The sequence below is a fragment of the Budorcas taxicolor genome, chromosome 5 (assembly GCF_023091745.1).
Source record: "Budorcas taxicolor isolate Tak-1 chromosome 5, Takin1.1, whole genome shotgun sequence".
NCBI lineage: Eukaryota > Metazoa > Chordata > Mammalia > Artiodactyla > Bovidae > Budorcas > Budorcas taxicolor.
In genome coordinates, this window is record NC_068914.1 from 7471123 (window position 1) to 7483125 (window position 12003).

The 12003-nt window shown below is 36.8% G+C and overlaps 1 non-coding gene across 1 annotated transcript; it reads right to left on the minus strand.

Moving 5' to 3' along the window:
- Positions 1-10837: 10837 nt before the first annotated feature.
- LOC128049088 (U6 spliceosomal RNA) lies at positions 10838-10941 on the minus strand. Its single transcript, XR_008199460.1, has one exon. It is a non-coding gene; the product is annotated as a U6 spliceosomal RNA (small nuclear RNA).
- Between the last annotated feature and the right edge of the window lie 1062 nt (positions 10942-12003).

Here is a 12003-nt window from a genome sequence, read left to right on the forward strand (position 1 = left end):
TTCTTATCCATTCGTCTGTTGATGGACATCTAGGTTGCTTCTGTGTCCTTATAATAGCCATGTCCTGGCTATTATAAACAGTGCTGTAATGAACATTGGGGTACATGTGTCTCTTTCAATTCTGGTTTCCTGGGTGTGTATGCCCAGCAGTGGGATTGCTGGGGCCCTGCATTGCAAGGCAGATTCTTAACCACTGCATTACCAGGGAGGTCCCAGTGTAGCTTCTTATTGTCTGAATACTTAAATTGATACCCAAATAATTTTTCAATGAAGTCCGTGTTCTTACGGGGTAGAAGTTTGAGTCTTATCTGTGGTTAGGACTATCTGCAGGAGAAAAGATTAGAAGAAATGACACTGGAGTCCTTGAAAGATTATTGTGAAAAAGAAACATGGACAGATCACTAGGGATAGATCAGATCACTAGGTATAGACAGATCACTAGGGATGGCAGGTAGGATGGAGCCCTTGTTCTAGGTATAGATCCTATATCAGTTTCTTTTTTGCTGTTTTCAGTTGCTCAGTCATGTCCAACTCTTTGCGACCCCATGGACTGCAGCATGCCAGGCTTCCCTGTCCTTCACTGTTTCCTGGAATTTTCTCAAACTCATGTCCATTGAGTCAATGATGCCATCCATCCTCTATCTGCCCCTCTCCTCTGCCCTCAATCTTTCCCAGAATCAGGGTCTTTACTAGAGAGTCAGCTCTTCGCATCAGGTGGCTAAAGTATTGGAGCTTCAGCTTCAGCATCAGTCCTTCCAATGAATGTTCAGGGTTGATTTCCTTTAGAATATGGAGAAGGAAATGGCAAACCACTTCAGCATTCTTGCCTTGAGAACCCCATGAAGAGTATGAAAAGGCAAAACAATGATCAGTTTCCTAGGGCTGCTATAACAAAGTACCACAAACTCGATGTCTTACAATAACAGAAATATACTCTCTCATAGTTCTAGAGACCAGAAGTCTGAAATGGAGGTGTTAGCAAAATTGCTTCCTTCAGAGGGCTCTTAGGAGACTCTGTTCCATGGCTCTCTCCTGGTTCTGGTGATGGTTGGAAATCCTTGGTGTTTCTTGTAGATCTCTCACTTCAGTCTCAGCATCCATCTTCACGTGGCATCTCATTGTGTTTCTTGTAAGCATCTTCCCTCTGTGTCCTATACCTCTGCTCATTAGGATACCACTCATACTTGATTAAGGGATCATCCTACTCCAGTATGAACTTATCTTAATTAATTATATTTGCAACCATCCTGTTTCCAAGTCAGATCACTTTCTTAAGCACTAATGGTTAGGATTCTGACATATCTTTTGGGAGAGGATACAAGTCAACCTATAACAAATTCCCTTCCCAAAGATCTTATGTACATTTATAGTATAAGAGACATCTTCCCTTTTGTTGTTAAGATCCCAAAAACTCTGCTGAAGGAAACCCTCTTAAAAAGCTTATAGTAAGAACATAGTAAGAACAGAGCCTTTTCCCTGTTGATCTTGGATGGTGATGAGCCCCAGTTGATGGTCTTGAGAGATGTTGATGAGGTTAATACTTTACCTAGAAATGAGAGAGGAGACAATTTTCCATGGAAACAACTTCCTAAAAGAATGATAGCAGTAAGTGGGACATGAAAGGACTGAAAGGAACAGTTGAGAAGAGGGCCACATCATACCTTCTGTTTACTGTCTGTAATGAAGATCTTATTCTTCTCTATATTTAAAAAAATTTTTAATTTTAATTTTTTACTATATATTACTTTACAATACAGTAATGGTTTTGCCATACATTGACATGAATCCGTCATGGGTGTACATGAGTTCCCAATCCTGAACCCCCCTCCCACCTCCCACCCCATATCATCTCTCTGGATCATCCCAGTGCACCAGCCCCAAGCATCCCATATCCTGTATTGAACATAGACTGGCAATTCGATACTTACATGATAGTATACATGTTTCAATGCCATTCTCCCTAATCATCCCACCCTCTCCCTCTCCCTCAGAGTCCAAAAGTCCGTTTTATACATCTGTGTCTCTTTTGCTGTCTCGCATACAGGGTTATCCTTACCATCATCTTTCTAAATTCCATATATATGTGTTAGTATACTGTATTGGTGTTTTTCTTTCTGGCTTACTTCACTCTGTATAATCGACTCCAGTTTCATCCATCTCATTAGAATGGATTCAAATGTATTCTTTTTAATGGCTGTGTAATACTCCATTGTGTATATGTACCACAGTTTTCTTATCCATTCCTCTGCTGATGGACATCTAGGTTGTTTCCATGTCCTAGCTATTATAAACAGTGCTGCGATGAACATTGGGGTACATGTGTCTCTTTCAATTCTGGTTTCCTCGGTGTGTATGCCCAGCAGTGGGATTGCTGGGTCATAAGGCAGTTCTATTTGCAATTTTTTAAGGAATCTCCACACTGTTCTCCATAGTGGCTATACTAGTTTGCATTCCCACCAACAATGTAAGAGGGTTCCCTTTTCTCCACACCCTCTCCAGCATTTATTGCCTGCAGACTTTTGGATCACAGCCATTCTGACTGGCATGAAATTGTACCTCATTGTGGTCTTGATTTGCACTTCTCTGATAATGAGTGATGTTGAGCATCTTTTCATGTGTTTGTAAGCCATCCATATGTCTTCTTTGGAGAAATGTCTATTTAGTTCTTTGGCCCATCTTTTGACTGGGTCATTTAATTTTCTGGACTTGAGCTGCATAAGTTGCTTGTATATTTTTGAGATTAGTTGTTTGTCAGTTGCTCCATTTGCTATTATTTTCTCCCATTCCGAAGACTGTCTTTTCACCTTGCTTATATTTTCCTTTGTTGTGCAGAAGCTTTTAATTTTAATTAGATCCCATTTGTTCATTTTTGCTTTTATTTCCAGTATTCTGGGAGGTGGATCATAGAGGATCCTGCTGTGGTTTATGTTGGAGAGTGTTTTGCCTATGTTCTCCTCTAGGAGTTTTATAGTTTCTGGTCTTACATTTAGATCTTTAACCCATTTTGAGTTTATTTTTGTGTGCGGTGTTAGAAAGTGATCTAGTTTCATTCTTTTACAAGTGGTTGACCAGTTTTCCCAGCACCACTTGTTAAAGAGATTGTCTTTACTCCATTGTATATTCTTGCCTCCTTTGTCGAAGATAAGGTGTCCATCTTTTCTTAATCTTCTATCTTTGATGTTTTTATAATTTTATTTTTTTAACTGGAGGAAAATTACAATGTTGTATTGGCTTTATGGTTGCTTTTAATCTTATCTTTTCATTCTTCCCTCCCTTTTTTCCTAAAAGCATCTACAAGCACAAGAAAAAATATTGGCATAACACATGCTCAATAAATGGATAAATTATATGTATGTCAAGTGTTTCCTCTGGTTAATCATTCTTGAAAGGAAAAAAATAAATCTGTATATTTATCTTTTCCTTTAGATATATGATGAGTGAATTGCCTGTGTTTATACAGTTCATTTGAGTGATGGTCAACTCCCATTTACATATCAAGAGAAGGCCAGTTAGTCCATTAATGCAACCTTTTTTTTTGCATGTAAGCAGATTTTAATTTTCATAATATGCAGCTCTGTTAGACCAAGGAGAGATTTATTCTACCTCCTGTGCTTAGTTCTCTGGCTTTCTGAATCCACTTCCAATGTGTAAAGAGTAAAACTTGTAGTTTGCAGCTCCTGAGGTTCATTGTGTCTATACTATTTTGCCACATATGAATGATAGAGACTGTATCCCAGTGTTGTTTGCCGCCACCAGCTCCCACTGTTCTGGCTGGCCTGCTGTTGGATTTCATGGTCTCCACGTGGATGTGCTTGGACAGCACAGCAGCTGTGCTCTTCACAGAGGGACAGCCTTACAGTAGAATTACAGCCACCATGTTTTCTGTTCAGTGGGACCTTGCATTTGCGAGCACCGGGAAGAGTGAAGCCAGGAGGTAAACATCCCTCATTCTTGCAGACCAGGCCAATTCTTTCCTAAGGCTCTGCACAGATAGGCTACAGATGGAGCTCCTTAGTGGTAATCCATTGTCATTCAGTGAGTGAGAAAACCTTAATTTGTAGAAACACATGTATAACTTCATATTTTTCTGCTTTCATCATCATTGTATGTGAAGTAGGGAAAGACTGCATCAAAAGTTGCCAAGCAGCTGCAATTTTTTCCTCAATTATTTTTTTGCATGAGTGAAAAAATGCTTTAATTTTTGGGAATATAAAGCAGTAAGTATATGTAATATAGAGGAAAAATAAATTAAGCTTGGAGGAAGATAAAATTTCTCAAGGGAAATAATAAATTCCATTAAATTGAATTCAAAACAGTTGTCCCAAGGAGATATTTAAATTCAGTGTGTTGTAAATTATTTTTAAAAGTGTAGACTTAAAAAGGATCTTAAATCCTTCAATCCAAAGAAAGCTGAGATGTCCAGGGAACAGAAGAGAAGGGGACCATGAAGTCATGAGGAAAAACCATTTCACCAGAACGAACTGCTTTACTAAAGAGGCGGCTTTTTGGCAACACTTTGAAAGTATTTTGACAAAATGTAAGGTTAATCAACTCACATGGGTATCATTATGGTGACAGAAAAAAAAAGTAGCTTTGAATCAGAAAAATTTTTATGACTATTGTTTACCCTTGCTAAATACTCCAGAAATAATTCAGTATTTTCTAATGAAAATTATTTAGTCACTGGACAGAGAGAAAATATAATTTTTATTTATATACATTGTCAGCACCATGATCCTCATGGCCTTGTTGGATAATTTTATTTGAATAAATTTGTTCCCAGTGGAATTGCCAAGAACCCAGCTGAAAGTTCATGATTTTGACATTTGAATTTCTTCTCCTATTGTAACTTGCCATTGTAAAACAATAGACAAGTGATCTTACTGTGAAAGAGACTTTCAAATATTAACTTACTGCTTCATATTTTTAAATGTGTAGAAATTTACCTGAAGCATAGCAAAGAGATTAGTAGGACGTGGGTAGCTTTACATGAAGCCTAATTATAATATTAACAAAAAGAGAGAAGTTGTATCTAGGAAATTTTGACATCTGTCCCTGAATCAAATCTCTCTGGGAAATACTTGTCAGATTCCTCTGTTATCAGAAATGAAAAAATAAAGAACCCAATATATTTCTGATTTTAATAACTTACCTGGAAAATAAAGGAAAATTTTGCAATAATGTATTTATTCTGCTTTTTAACTGCTTCTCAGATCCTTTTCATATATTTCATTTCTTTATATTTAGTACATATTGCTCATTTTCATATACATTCATTTTTGTAAGAAAATTAGTATTTAAAAAATACTGTCAAAACCCTACCATAACTGATGTTTAACTATACACCTTTCTAATTTTTTCTGGTCAAAATAATTATTGGAAAAAACCCATCATCATTTAGGCCTTCAGAACGTAGTGCATTCAAGCTTATCATCTGGGAAAAAATTCATAGTAACAATGTGAGGCAAATCTTATCCATCTTGTTTTACAAACAAGGTAAATCATTTAAACAAGGAGACACAGCTCATACTTGACAGAAACTAGATGTTAAATCTACTTATCTACATTCTAAAATCATGAAGGCAGTGGCACCCCACTCCAGTACTCTTGCCTGGAAAATCCCATGGATGGAGGAGCCTGGTAGCCTGTAGTCCATGGGGTCGCTAAGAGTCAGACACAACTGAGTGACTTCACTTTCACTTTTCACTTTCCTGCATTGGAGGAGGAAATGGCAAACAAAACAATAAACAAAAAGTACTATTTCCACTTTCTCAGGCATTGTGCTAAAAATTAACAGTAAAACAACAAAAAAGACAGGGGCCCTTTCATTCTGATACCCTTCAAATCAACAATGATAGACAGATATCTATAGTGAAGCTACAGTGAAAAACAAGGAAATATTAAACACCCAAGTAGGACTAGAGAGGGAGATATATTCTCACAGTGAGAGGTATCAGGAGCCTTAAAAGGTTTATAATGTTCTTTCCGTAAGCTAGTACTGAGTAGTTGAATGTTCGCTTTTTCATTCTTTGTGCCATCTGGACTTATATGCAATTTATTTAGATGTAAGAAGTATTTCTTAATTTAGAAAGTCTCCTTTAAAAAGACATGAAACTTTCCTCAAAGAGTGCATATGATGCTTGGAAATACAAGACCTGGAAACCAACATTGATAAGTGTTAAGTATATCGTTGAGCACTGGTGTTGATAAAGGGGATTGGGGTTGGAGTTTTCAGAAGAAATAGAAATTGTGCAACAGAAAACAAAGTAAGAAAGAAAAGGAGGCTATGAAAAAGCATTTCAGTATTTAGTATGCTTGGGGCAACCAGGGTTTAAGAGCATAAAAGCATGCTGTTGAAGATAAAATGCCTAGAAGAAATATTTGAGGAAATTAAAGAATAAAGAGGGCGATGGATGACTTCGAGAAACTGCTTAATATACTACTCGATACAAGATTCTGGGCAAGTCACCATGTTTTGGGTTTCAGTTTTCTCATTTGTACAATCAAAGAGCACACAAAAGGATAGGAAGACCAGATGATCCTCCCAGCCTTCAAACAACTTGTTCAGATACTGTCCTCATGACTCGCAAGGAGAAATAAATCCTTAGAGTTCTTGCCACATTTCTTTTTTTTCACCAGCCAGACCTGGTGTTGTTAAGGGCATTGCTTGACAAATAATGAAAATAGAGAGATGAGAAAAAGGTGCAACCCTTGGTACAGCCACCTCCTTGACCCTTGCATTGTTTACTTTATGAGTTTGTTTGGGCAACAACTGTATGCTGTCAGAGTTATTGCTGTATAATTCTAGAGGAGATCACACACAGTATTTAATTTTTTAGTAGCTTTGACATTAAAATTTTATTAAATGTCTTTGAAGGTTAGGTTAGCATGGCAAAACCCTTATCCAGTAATTAATGACCTGCTGGGTACTGAAAGGATGAGACATATGGTGAGGTAGAAGGGGCAGAAGGGGAGAGGTTAGGAGTTCACAGTCAAAGAGGGCCTATTTTCTTAGACAAACACAGATATATAATGCTTGTAAGCTTTGACAGCATGGAGGAACAGGAGAAAACAGAAATCATGAATGTGCTAGGCACAAAATTAGGATGATTTGGATACAAGGAAAGCTAGGGAAGACATGAGTAGAGGATGAGTCTAACGCATGACTATAGGCTGTGGTTAAAAATAATAATGGTGGTGGCAGCTGATTTTATTGAAACTATGTATCAGACACCAAGATAAATACTTTTCATATATTATTCATTAAAGGCTTATGATGATAGTTTGAGGTAACTGCTGATATATATCATTATTTTAAAGATGATAAAATGTGATTTACCAGGATTAAGTGATGTACTTCACAGTCACACAACTGGTACATAGGAAAGGCTTGAACCCAAGTGGTCTCTCAAAAAATGTATTCTTCTTATGTTACCCTACATTGTTGGTCTGTTCTCTCTTAACTCACTGGTTTCGCTACTTAAGTCTTTGAACATCAGAGAGGCAGCTGACCACTGGAGGAAAAGATAAGGAACAAAGCTGCTTTCTCTCTGTATGAGTATGTTTCTTCTTCATTTTAACTCTTCATCTAGTGTGATGGGTAACTGTGAACTCTGTCAGAGAGCTAACAGTTAAATCAAATCCAAGCCTAAACGGTATGCCAGGTCAAATAGTCACCTAGCACACTGTTGTTCACTTCAACCCTGCTTACTGGAGAGCTAGGTGGTGAGCTCCATGTGACAACATAACACAAATATTTTACCTGCAGAAACAGCCCAAATTTGAACAATATGGGTAACATGATCAAATTCCTGGCAAAATTAAAGTATAAAGTGAAAGACCATTCCCTATCCAGAAAATTTAAAAAAAAATAAAACTTTGCAGCTCAGCAGTCTTCTCCCCAATATTTTACTCAGCTCTCTCTCAGAAAGTATATCTTGTTGGGAGCTAGTGTCGTTCAGTAGCTTCAGCCTGAAGGTGTCTTTCCCTGTATCTATTACAGCTATAACTGTACTTCCAAAGGTAGAGTAATCTAACCCTAAATTGGTGCAATGATAAAGAATCTGACTCCCGATGCAGAAGATGCAAAATACTTAGGCTTGATCCCTGGGTCAGGAAGATCCCCTGGAGGAGGAAACGGCACCTAGTCCAGTATTCTTGCCTGGAGAATGTCATGGACAGAGGAACCTGGCTTGTTACAGTCTTCAGGGTTGCAAAAGTTGGACATGACTGAGTGACCGGGCACACACACGTGCACAACCCTAAATTACACATGTATCCTGTTTTCAAATATCTGAATACATTATCAGAACATCAAAGTCACACCCATATAATTCAGAAAGTTTCCAAACAATTTCTTAATCTCAAGTAAGTTTACTCCTAGCAAAATAGTATTACTAGTAACTAGTATATGTTGTCATCTAAACATTCCCTGCTATTAATATTTTCAGGATGAGTTTGAAAGTGTTCCTTCCTGTTTTGATACTTTGGAAGACTGTGAGGAAGACTGGTATTAATTCTTCTCTAAATAGTTGATAGAATTCTCCAGTGAAGTTACCTGGGTTTTTCTTTGTCAGAAGGTTTTGAATACTGCTTAAATCTCTTAGCTAGTTATAGATCTTTTGAAACTGTTTGTCTCTTCATGATTCAGACTTGATCAGTTGTATGCTTCTAAGAATTTATCCATTTCTATTCAGTTCAGTTCAGTTCAGTCGCTCAGTTGTGTCCGACTCTTTGCGACCCCATGAATCGCAGCACGCCAGGCCTCCCTGTCTATCACCATCTCCCAGAGTTCACTCAGACTCATGTCCATCAAGTCCGTGATGCCATCCAGCCGTCTCATCCTGGGTCATTCCCTTCTCCTCCTGCCCCCAATCTCTCCCAGCATCAGAGTCTTTTCCAATGAGTCAACCGCATGAGGTGTCCAAATTACTGGAGCTTCAGCTTTAGCATCATTCCTTCCAAAGAAATCCCAGGGCTGATCTCCAGAATGGACTGGTTGGATCTCCTTGCAGTCCAAGGGACCCTCAAGAGTCTTCTCCAACACCACAGTTCAAAAGCATCAATTCTTCGGCACTCAGCCTTCTTCACAGTCCAACTCTCACATCCATACATGACCACAGGAAAAACCATAGCCTTGACTAGACAGACCTTAGTCGAAAAAGTAACGTCTCTGCTTTTGAATATGCTATCTAGGTTGGTCATAACTTTTCTTCCAAGGAGTAAACGTCTTTTAATTTCATGGCTGCAATCACCATCTGCAGTGATTTTGGAGCCCGGAAAAATGAAGTCTGACACTGTTTCTACTGTTTCCCCATCTATTTCCCATGAAGTGATGGGACCAGATACCATGATTTTAGTTTTCCGAATGTTGAGCTTTAAGCCAACTTTTTCACTCTCCTCTTTCACTTTCATCAAGAGGCTTTATAAGGAAAAAAAAAGGGTGCCATAAGGGTGGTGTCATCTGCATATTTGAGGTTATTGATATTTCTCCTGGAAATCTTGAGATCAACCAATTTGTTGGAGGTGTAATTGTTCATAGTAATCTCATAATGTTTTTTATTTCTGTGACATCAGTTGTAATGTATATCCTTTTACATTTCTAATTTTCACTATTTGAATATCCTCTTTCTCTTTAGGTAAAATTTTGTCGATTTTATCTTTTAAAAAAACCAAGTATTAATTCTGTTGATTCTTTTTCTCTTGATTGTCTCTTCTCTATTTCATTTAGCTCCGTTTTAATTATTATTTTCTTCCTTCTGCTAACTTTAACTTTAGTTTGTTTTTCTTGTTTAGTTCTTTGAAGTATAAAGTTAGGTTATTGATTTGAGGTTTTTTTTTTTAGTTTTTCCAACTTTAGTATATATAAATAAAAATGACAATTTAAAAATAATATACTTAGTTCTAATAGAGAGAAACTGTATCAGCCTGAACACACTCTGGTCAATTCTGAGTCAGTCACACAAATCTACCTTCTAAGGAAACCAGACTAGTGAGACAGTTAATTTTGTGCTTTTGGCTATAAAGAATAAAATTACACTCACTCTTTCATCTTTTAATGAAAGATAACTTACTCTCAGAAGCAGCATAAGCATTGTTATAGTAAGTCTACTCCTAAATGAAAATATGGGGTGAGTTACAGTTTACTTAGTAGCCTAGCTAAGAAACCTTCGAAAATTAGCCATGGAGCAAAGTAATTATATAAGTTCAAGATGTTATCTTAGGATGAAAGGTAACTCAGGTCCGTAACTTCCTTTGAAAAGACACTGAAAATTAAACCTTTGGCATAGTCAGAACTTCCAGAAATGTTTCTTAAATATCAAATTTTTCTATGGAGAGACACTATGTCCATTTTCTTCATAATCTTCTCTTGTTACCACTATATCATCAAAATCATCATTCTCTGATATAAATTTTCCACCTTCCCAGGCATAAATAATAGGGTCTTCAGGCAGCACAACAGAAACATCATAAGCTATTGGAGTGAGACATCGAACTTCTGAGTAAACTTGATCCCTAAATCCTGGGTAAAGGGAATTTCCTCCTGTCAAAACGAGGTTCTTAAAAAAATGTGGCTGCATTTCTTCAGGTAAATTCTGAATTGAATAGACAATAGCTTCTGGAATCTGCATTTCATGAATGCCTTTATCAGAAGGATTAAAGAATATTTCTGGAACAGCAAATCTCTCATTGGCCAGATGAAGAATTTTTCCCCCAGATTTGTATTTTCCACTTAACACCATCTCTTCTCTTGGCTATAAGATATGATTTCATTTAGATGGTTGGTTAGGAGGAGTTCTCCTCCCACATTTATATGAATAATGCTTCTTTTTTCTTAAAAAATATGGAATGCTCCACTAATTTGCGTGTCATCCTTGCTCAGGGGCCATGCTAATCTCTATATCATTCCAATTTTAGTATATGTGCTGCTGAAGCGAGCACTGTGTTTTTTTTTTTTTTTTTTTAATGCCAGCATTTTCCACTATAGATTCTTTGTACTGCTTTTGCTGTATCCCCGAAGTTTTTTTTTTTTTAATGTTGTGTTTTTTTTGTTTTCATTTGTCTTCAGATAATTTTCTAAATTCCCTTGTAAGTTCTTCTATGGATCATTCATTATTTGAGACTGAATTATTTAATTACCATGCATTCGTTGGTTTTCCTTCAGCTGTTAATTTCTAGTTTTATTCCATTGTAGTTAGAAAAGATAATTTGCTTGATTTCAGTCTTCTGAACTTTGTAAAGACTTATTTTGTGGCCCAACATGTGATCTGTCTTAGAGGCTATTCCATGTTCACTGGAGAAGAATGTGAGCTCTGCTCTTGTTGGGTGAAGTGTTCTTTATATGTCTGTTGGTTCATGCTGGTCTATAGTGTTTTTCAAGTGTTATATTTGCTTACTGGTCTTCAATATGGCTATACTACCCATAACTGAAAGTGAGACACTGGAGTTCCCTGCTATTATTGTTTTGTTATTTCTCACTTTAGTTATTTTTAAGGTTTGCTTTATATATTTGAGTTCTCTGATGTTTTATATACATATATGTAAAATACACATATGTATATAAAAGAGATATGTTTATACACATATGTAAAATACATATATGTATATTAAAATATATGTATATGTATATATGTATATTAAAGTATGTGTATATGTGTATATGTATATTAAAAGATATATGTTTATACATGTGTGTGCATGTGTGCATGCACACACACACACGTGTTTCATAGACATACTTTCCCAGTAAACTGACCCTTATGGAATTATATAATGTCTTTTGTCTCTTGTGACAGTTTCTGTTTAGAATTCTATTTTGTCTTTTTTTTACATGCATTAGGTCTCACTTTCATGCTGTAAAGGTCTATGAATTTTGAAAAACAGATTGTGTCGTGTATTCGCCACTGCGATACCACAGAGAAGAGTTGCATGTCTAATTTCATGGTTAGTTTCTGCTTCTAAAAAGTTCCTTGTTTCTACCTGTTCTACCCTCCCCACTCCCTA